The 9,181-nt window shown below is 46.1% G+C and overlaps 1 long non-coding RNA gene across 2 annotated transcripts in view; it reads left to right on the top strand.

Annotated features, from left to right (window-relative positions):
* Positions 1-486: 486 nt before the first annotated feature.
* LOC129388052 (uncharacterized) overlaps positions 487-9,181 on the top strand; it is a 226,920-nt gene continuing 218,225 nt past the window's right edge. For both annotated transcript variants that reach the window (XR_011890670.1, XR_011890669.1), the window contains exon 1: positions 487-1,269. This is a non-coding gene — a long non-coding RNA (uncharacterized lncRNA). The remainder of the gene's footprint in view (positions 1,270-9,181) is intronic.

Raw genomic sequence — 9,181 nt, 5'->3', positions numbered from 1 at the left:
TAAAGCGACTAAAGGTGAAATGAATGGACGTAGCAAAGAATCGGTGAAGTTTTCCTCGCTACGGTTCTCCCCCCCCCCCCTTTTTTTTTTCCGCCTTTTCTTTTTTTTTTTTTGCATTTTTTCGGTACATTACCGTTGTCGGCACCCAAGTCGCCAGCACCAGACTTGCGCTGAGCGTCCACGAGTTCGGTGAGGTAGGCGTTCACTTCCTTCTGAACGACGGCCACTGTGTCACTGAGTCGTCCCAAATGAGTTTTAGCGTCGGATGAAGCGTCGAACGACTTCGAGAATAGCTTTAGCGACTTCGATTTTGAGGACACTTCGACGACTATGGAGGCCGCCATTCTTGCTGGTCGAGTGGATGGATGAAGCTATACTATAGCCATCAAAAGCCATAGCCTATTTGTGCCTACCGGATGATCGGCGAACTAATGAGAAGCGGCCGTCGTTGGAAGTCTCTTGTCGTTGGAACCAGAGTTTCATACAACAATTATCGTACGAAACTCTATGGTTGGAACCATTATTTCCATAGTTTCTCACTATAACTTTATGCATCATTTCGTTCCTCAATGGTTGGAACCATAGAGTTTCTCACTACAAACTCTATAGTTGGAACCACAATCTATGGCAGTGGCGCCACATACGTAGGGTGTTCTCGAGCATACTTTTACGTTTACGGTGCTCGCCACTCACAAAAAAGAAATATGCATAAATAAAAGAGCAGCAGGGTATTTCCGCTTACTGAATTATTAGCGAAGCAGTAAAAAGTAGCCGCTGTTGGAACTTCTGCTCGGGGGCGCAACTTGCGCTGGGGGCGTAACTTGCGTTGGGGGCGTGGAGGAATGAAAACTGAGGAGCGGGCCAGTTCTCTTTTGTTCACTTATTTCGCGAAACCACGCCGCGCTGCGCGAAACAGGGCTGCTCGGAGTAAAGTCCCTTCATGATTTGAAACTCTGCCTCCGCCGCGCGACTTCCTCACCCCCACCTCACCCCGCGGCATTTTGCCCCCATTTTCCCGAACGACGATTGGTGTCGCTGCCGTTGCCCTTGGCAACACTCGGATCACGCGTTTTGCTTGTTCTTTCTTCCTTTCTCGTTCGCGCCATTTTTCTCCTCTGCTCGGCCATGTGCCTACGCTATGCCATTCTGTTCCGTATTTAACTGCAGAAAGTTCCACAAGGAAAGCGCGATGGCTTACGCAGGAAGCAGTGGCTGCATAACGTTGGCCGAAAGAACTTTGTTCCAACAAAGAATAGCGTTGTTTGCAAGGTGAGGAGTCTTATCACTCGTAGCAAAGCATCCCGTAATGCTGCATTCTTCTTTCATTATTCCGGCTTGCTCAGCAGCATTCTTGTTGTGGCAATTTGTACGTTGCATAAAAATGCGGTTCTCCTCAGTATGCTTAATATTGTGCGGCGGCTCCGTCACCTCGCACATCGCCATCTGTTGTTTGCAAAGATACGCTCGAAGAACGGTTTGCACCCTTTGAAGTACCCCTTCTGCCACACAATGATTATGGTCATCTGCCTTGATTCATTACCTCTTTTTGACGCTGCGAGCCCGGCAATTTCCAGTAAGGAACGGCTCGCGCGTTATCAACATCTGAATGCTATCATGCTGATAACGCGCGTGCCGTTCCTTATGCTATCATGCTGATAACGCGCGTGCTCGCAGCGTCAAAGAGAGGTAACGCATCAAGGCAGATGACGATTATCGTGTGGTGGTGGTGGTGAAAAGCATTTATTGGGCTATAAATACAGAGGTGCTCGGGGACAGACCTCTAGTTGGTCGCGCCCCTTGCAGTACTGGGCGGAGTCTCTCATTCCGGGATTCCGTGGCAGAAGGGGCACTCCAAAGGGAGCAAACTGTTCTTGAGTGTACAGCCTCCCGATCGCACTTTTCGCGATTATGATCCCTTGTCTGTTTTACCGAAGATTGGAAATACCGGCTTGTAGAGGCGCTAATAATTCCAGCTTACGTCGATCTGTGCGTCAACAGATACAATCTAGCAATCCCTGAAAAAATCAGTGGCAAGTATAACCGTGGTATTGCAGGTGATGAGCGCTACCTAGTCCACGTACATTGCGTTTTTTTTTTTAAGTTTTAAGGCGAAAGCCTTTAGATCTGTTTCAAAGTGGCTTTCTGAATAGGAAATATCACGTGACCAAAGGAAGGCCAGAGGCGACCCAAAGCATGTCCACCCCTGTACGAGAGAGTGATTAGCGAAATTAACTAACGATTCATTCGTCATTGAACCAGGGTGGATTAAAGATCGAAGATTGAGGTGGATTAGACCACATTAGGGAGGATTAAGGTGCACGAACAAGGAATAAGGGCGATTAGTGCTGATGGAGTACTAAGACCAATTACGGTACATGAACAATTAGGGAGCGTTAATATGGATGCAGAACGTTTAAGGTCCATTAGGGCAGACTAAGGTGAATTAGGGTTGATGGAGGTGGATTTACTGATTATGATGGGTTATGGTAGATTAAGGTGGAATGGTGGTGATGGAGGTGGATTAGGGTGAATCAGGAATAAGAGTAAGGTGGAATAGGGTGAATTGGAGAATACCTTAGTAACTTGCAATTCGCTGATGATATTGCCTTGCTTAGTAACTCAGGGGACCAATTGCAATGCATGCTCACTGGCCTGGACAGGCAAAGCAGAAGGGTGGTTCTAAAGAATTATTCTGCAGAAAACTGGAGTATTGTTCAAGTCTCGGAAGAGAACAGCAGTTTACAATAGGTAGCGAGGCACTGGAAGTGGTAAGGGAATACATCTACTTGGGCCAGGTAGTGACAACGGATCCGGATCATGAGATGGAAATGATCAGAAGAATAAGGATGGGCTGGGGTGCGTTTGGCAGGCATTCGCAGATCATGAGCAGCAGGTTGCCATTATCCCTCAAGAGAAAAGTGTATAACAGCTGTGTCTTACCAGTACTCACGTATGGGGCAGAAACTTGGAGGCTTACGAAAAGGGCTCTACTTAAATTGAGGATGAGACGTGCTATGGAAAGAAGAATGATGGGTGTAATGTTAAGGGATAAGAAAAGAGCAGATTGGGTGAGGGAACGCGAGTTAGTGAAATCTTAGCTGAAATCAAGAAAAAGAAATGGGCATGGGCAGGACATGTAATGAGGAGGGAAGATAACCGATGGTCATTAAGGGTTACGGACTGGATTCCAAGGGAAGGTAAGCGTAGCAGGGGGTGGCAGAAAGTTAGGTGGGCGGATGAGATTGAGAAGTTTGCAGGGACATGGCCACAATTAGCACATGACCAGGTTGGAGAAGTATGGGAGAGGCCTTTGCCCTGCAGTGGGCATAGCCAGGCTGATAATGAAGCAGGATTAAGGTCATGAATGAGGATCAACGTGATTGAAAGACGATTATTTACGTGAATTAGGCTTGACAAAGGCGTATTAAGACCGACTAGGTTGGATGAGTGTGTATTAACAACGATTAAGATGGATTAAAGTTGTAAAGCCTATTGTAACGAACCTTAATCCCAACCAACCCTTAATCCACATTAATCTGCCTTAATCCACCATAATCACCTTCATTGACCTTAATCCACCCTAATCGTCCTTGATTCACCTTAATTGATAGTAACTCTTAATGCACCATAATCCATCTACTTCAATCAACCCTAATCGTCCATTCACAATCCACAATTCTTAACCCTTCATTCCAATACACCTTCAACTTTAATGCACCGTCATTATCCTTAATATGCCTTTATCGTCCTTAATTCGTCTTAATCCAGCAACTAATCATTACTTAACTGCTAATTCGTAATCATCTCTTGTACATAGCTGCTCATGCTCTGGTTTGCTTCCAGCCTTCCTTCAGTCAGGTGATATTTTCTGCCACAAGCAATACTAGACGAGACGTACAAAGTGAAGCATCTCATCATGTGGCAGAAAAATTGTAGTATAGAACTCTCCTCAAAGCTCTTTTTACATCAGTATAGCCCCTTCATACGGCTTTAAAATACCATCCTCCTCATAAACGTTGCCTTCAGCCTTATCGATGCCGTTATCAGCACTACTGAAAAATTTTGAACACCACTGGAGCGCGCAACTGGTCCAAAATAACACGCCTCTATAGAATGCTGCGGCCCGTCCGTGGGAGCCCAAGAGGAAAAGCGCGCCGTGCGCAGCCAGCTGGCAAGTAGAATCGAGGCGGAAAGTGCTGCAACGAGGAGTGTGTCGGTACTTTCAAATAATCAAGGGGCATTAGCACGGAGGTGTGCACTCCGCAACAATTCTAAACAGAAGGACGTAATCGCAATGTTTCATTGCATTACGGTTGCCGAAGCCATGTTGAAAGAACTTTATGATGAGCTTTGCAAATTGGGCCATTAGGTCAAATCGGTTGCTTTGTCCAGCTTTTATGAAGATAAATATGCTTCACAAGGCCAGCCAACTGAGCTGTTCCCATCAACCACAGGTACCGGCCGCTGCTCAGTTCTTGCATTTCTTTAAAAACATCACCTTTATCGCTGCCTTCTACTTGCTTTTCTCTGCTTGGGCTTCATGGGACTCTCAGGCGGACTTCTGGCACTATAAAAAAAATGTATGCATTCTCACTGCACTGCAAGAATGCACTGGAGACACGTACGACACACCGACCCATTTGCGATCTATTTGGAGTTAATGAGCGCAAACATGTTCTAGCTGTAGCTTGAGGAATCGTCGTGCTTTATTGAACAAATTTCGGGTGGCCGCGCATCACTATGACAGCATGCCGTCGAGGAGGCAGAATGTCATTTCTGACTCCGAGTTTAGATTCATTGACTTCGGCTTGAGGTGCCTTCTTCCCTCGGTAAGTGAAGCTTCACGGAACCAAAATTTTCCTATAGCTGGCGCACGGTGCAGAACAGTCCAAGTGTAGGGCCAGCATACATTCTGTGGAGCTTTGCTCACGCTTGCAGCGCACCTGCTAAGCTTCACGTCCCTGTGCTTCTCGCGCACACAGGTAAGATACACCTGCGGTAGGAAGGATTCGTTCCTTAAGTCAAAGCAGCCGCTTCTTCCCCATCTTCCCAGATGAGGCGTTGACTGGCTGGCGCTCAGTGCCGAGGGCAGCAAATGCACACATTCTGTGCAACGATCTAACAGCACATGTATTACGGTACACCGGTGCAGGTGTGCATGAACCTCGAACATGCTCTGCTTAAAATTCTTCGTGCTGTCGTGAGTACTGCAAGAAACAAACAACAGTTAGGCAATGTGTTTTTGTATGCACAAAAGCAAGTTGTCGGTAAACACGAATGTTTTAAAACCAGGACTATGCATTCTTGCATAATGGATGCACTACATGCCGCAAATGCGCCATGCGCTGTCAAAAGCAAGAATCACTGACCTGCAAGGCATTCATTATACATATTCTGAAACGCATTGGTTTCGGCCTGCGATGGCACGATAGCATGATTCTGCCGAAGGAGGGCAAAATTTTGCGCCGATAGTTCTTGGTCTGTTGCCATTGCCGTGGAGCAGTACATTGTGTACAGCGTTGCCTGTGCGTTCATTTCACGAGCTTTGGTTCCTCCTGTCCCACTTGGCCACAGCAACATACGGGAGAGCACTGTCCAGATAACACAGTGCAAAAAAACACGGACTAACGTAAACCTCCCCACACGGCGCCTTTGCCATGGTACGAAACCTAGGGAGCAACACATGTGAGCGCACAGAACCATAACAAAACCACAATTGTGGCCCGAAAGCATGGCCGCTAAAGCAAAATCATTTTTAAAAAAAAAGCCAAAGAACAATTTTCTCATAGCTCGCGGAGGAAGTAGGGCATGGGTAAAGGCCTCTCCTCACTGGCTTCATGGCGGCTGATCTCGATATGCTGCTGACCAAGCCAAAACACACAGCCACCTCCTGAAACTTCGCTTCGGTAGCTCCGGGACACGGCAGCTGCCTAGCGGGCAGCGTTATTTCACTTTGAAGTAGACTGCCGGTTTCTGCGCTGACGGGGCAATTGCTTGTAGGGTACCCCAACACTTTGCCAACTGCAATTCTCCGGACCACTGCAGATGGCTCAGGGAATATCACACGTCGTTCCCACGATGATGTTAAATGTTTGCCCAATTTGTTCTCACAATCGCGTGAAGTTTAATTTACCTAGATCACTGCCACAGCCTAATCATATGCAAAGGGTTGACCCGTTACCTTCGTGATGCCGTTTGCTCTAAGCACATAGGGTTTCATTGTTAAAACTGCCAGGGTATATTACACGGCTGTAGAAAAGTAAACTTGCCATACGCTCGCATAGACTCGGAGACCATTTTGTTCAGTAATTATGCATATGCAATCTCAAATGCGTACTCGCCTTCACAAGGCCATTTCCTTACAATACAAAGCATGAGTAAATTTTACAAAGCATGTACAAACACTTTATTTACAGTAATAAATACAACACATTGGTCAGGCGCATCTTGCAAAAACATAGTAGAACAGCTTGCTGAAGCCAAGCAGCATCCCAAATGCCCATTTCCGCCCCCATGTTGCATATTTAGCTTAGGCGCACCTACTCATCTTTTGGAGTTTCATTCACTCCTTGTTGCATCGCTTCTCTGTATTCTCCTTTCAAAGTGCAGCTTAGTAGGTAGAAACTGACCACCTTCGTTGTTAGTTCAGCCGCGCGTTCGCTGCAACCAATCGCGTTCGTGCACTTGGCCTTTGCCAAACTCTGTACACCCAGGATCCTTACATAGCGTAGTTTGCTTTTGCTAAAGCATTACGTCAACAAGTTCTCAAGCTCTTTGGCTCCTTGGCTGGGATTGTCACTTTGCTTGCAAACTTCACAGTTAGCTTTAAAACACATTTTCGTGCGACATAACCAGCAACTTCATATGTTAACCGCAAGTCGCTCTTCTCTATGTGCTGGTTGTCACGTTGTGCGGTTTCTTTAGAATGCAATACATAATTTAGTAATGCTGGCCAGCATATAGCTAAAGCAAACTGGTCTTAAGACAATGCAAAAATCCATAGCAACACAGTGAAATGGTGTGAGAACATCATGGTAATGCTGCTGGCTGTACTGCATATTTATATCTTCCCTGGCTTGCCAAAGTTTCGTCTCACCACAAGAATTGCCTGCTTTGCAGAAGTGCAGATCGCAAATACCAGTGAGTTATTATCTCTTCGCAAGTGCACGTTTCAAGCATCAAACTGCTACAATAGGCAATATCATCAGATTGTAGTGACACTGAAGAAAAAAACCACACAGTAGCAAAACTATGAGTGGTGAATTTTATACTTTATTAAACAGATTATGTACAAAAGAACAAGTCACACTCAAAGCACGATAGAGGCGAGCACACTTGTCGAAATATGGTTTATAAATCAAGCTTGTTGGTTATTTATACGTAATTCATCTTATATTCCAGCATAAACACTGGTGCCCACGTGCATTACAAAATCTACAGCATTATTTGTGTTACGCGTGCAACCTCGTTGGACAAGATTCTTTCGCTATAGAACTGTTGACACCACTCTGGATAGTTTTGGCACATGAAGGCTCGCTTCATGCCAAGCATTACAGACAGAACGAGCACCAGATTTCCCTCAGCACTAGGTGGCAAACAAAGAATTTAGCGCCGCCTCCACCCACAAACACCACACTGCACTTACACTCAGTGCGTATCTACATGCTAAAACAGCTCCTGAGAAATTCATGAAATAATTGCAGCTCGCACTGTAAAGACATGAAAACGAGCGCAGAGTTGGACAGTAGTGTAGTGGCACGCTTACAGCTAACAAGTTGCTCACAGGCGCCATGCACCAAAAAAGCATCAAACGAGCAACAATACTCTTTATACTAGATGGAATCAGGCAGAAGAAAAAGAAGCACGATTCATGTTTTTAATTACAATAAAATGGGTAGAAAATGGTCCTGAGATGGCACAAGCACCAACGGAAACGTAGTTACAGACAGGCGAGGAATTAGTGGCCGGCATCTAGACAGAGACAAGTAGCACACGCTTGCGGCAAACAAACAAACACCTAGGGAGCTGCGAGGAGCTCACTGGCGCCATGCACCAAAAAACAGCAAACGAGCAACAATACTCTTTACGCTAGATGGAAGCAGGCGGAAGAAGCATGATTCATGTTAGTGTTTAATCACAATAAAATCCATCGAAAATGGTTCTAAGATTGCACAAGCACCAACGGAAACATAGTTACACAGGCAAGGAATTAGCGGTCGGCCAGATGTAAGCAGCATGGCAGCATCTAGACAGAGACGGGCAGCACACACTTCCTGCGAACAAGCAAGCAGCTAGAGAGCTGCGAAGAGGTCACTAGTGCCATGCACCAAAAAAGCAGCAAACCTGCAACAGTCTCTTTATACTAAATTGAAGCAGGCAGAAGAAAGAAGCATGATTCATGTTAGTGTTTAATCACAATCCATAGGCAGTCTCCGTCCTCGACTAGAACTTGGACCTCCAGATTTTCTTAGACGCCTACTCGTGTGCTGCGCATGTCTTGGATTACATGAATAAGTCAAATCGCGCAGTTTCAAACCTCCACAGAGCCGTCTCAGACGTTAATTCCAGTCCACTCGTCACAAAGGTGTACACTACACATTGCCCAAGATATGGATGCTATTCACGAGGCTATTGAAGACGACACCATCATCGGCTGTCGCAGTGATGGTGAATGTGTGGCACATCGTACTATCCTTAGGAAAGTCATGCGTGCTTACACTCAACATTGACATGTCTGACGGCTTGGTTAATAGAGCGGGGGCTCATGTCAAGCACGTGCAGTTTGACGAAATGTGCAGCTGCAAAAGTCACTACCTCCACTTTCACTCTCAAGCAACTGGGATTGTTGCTTACCTCAAGATCAAGTATATTTCCAAGTTGCCCGTCCTTTGCATTCCATTCCCAGCGAATTTCGCTCCGTTACTGTCACCTTGGACAGAAAACTGTGCGCGTCCCGCCGTCACAAGCAGTTCCCGATAGTGCAAGCGACTGCTGCCACTATACATAAACTGCAGGGCAGAACATACAGCGAGATGGTCTACGATTACCACAAGCACCATCAACTGAAACTCGTCTACATACCTTGAATTCGGGCTACCACTCCCCATACTGACTGTATTTAACGAACACAGAAAATAACTTAACCTTCTGCCACGGAAGGGAAAACCCCAATCGGCCGTTG

The sequence above is a fragment of the Dermacentor andersoni genome, chromosome 10 (assembly GCF_023375885.2).
Source record: "Dermacentor andersoni chromosome 10, qqDerAnde1_hic_scaffold, whole genome shotgun sequence".
NCBI classification, from domain to species: Eukaryota; Metazoa; Arthropoda; class Arachnida; order Ixodida; family Ixodidae; genus Dermacentor; species Dermacentor andersoni.
This window is presented reverse-complemented; position numbering and strand designations above follow the sequence as displayed.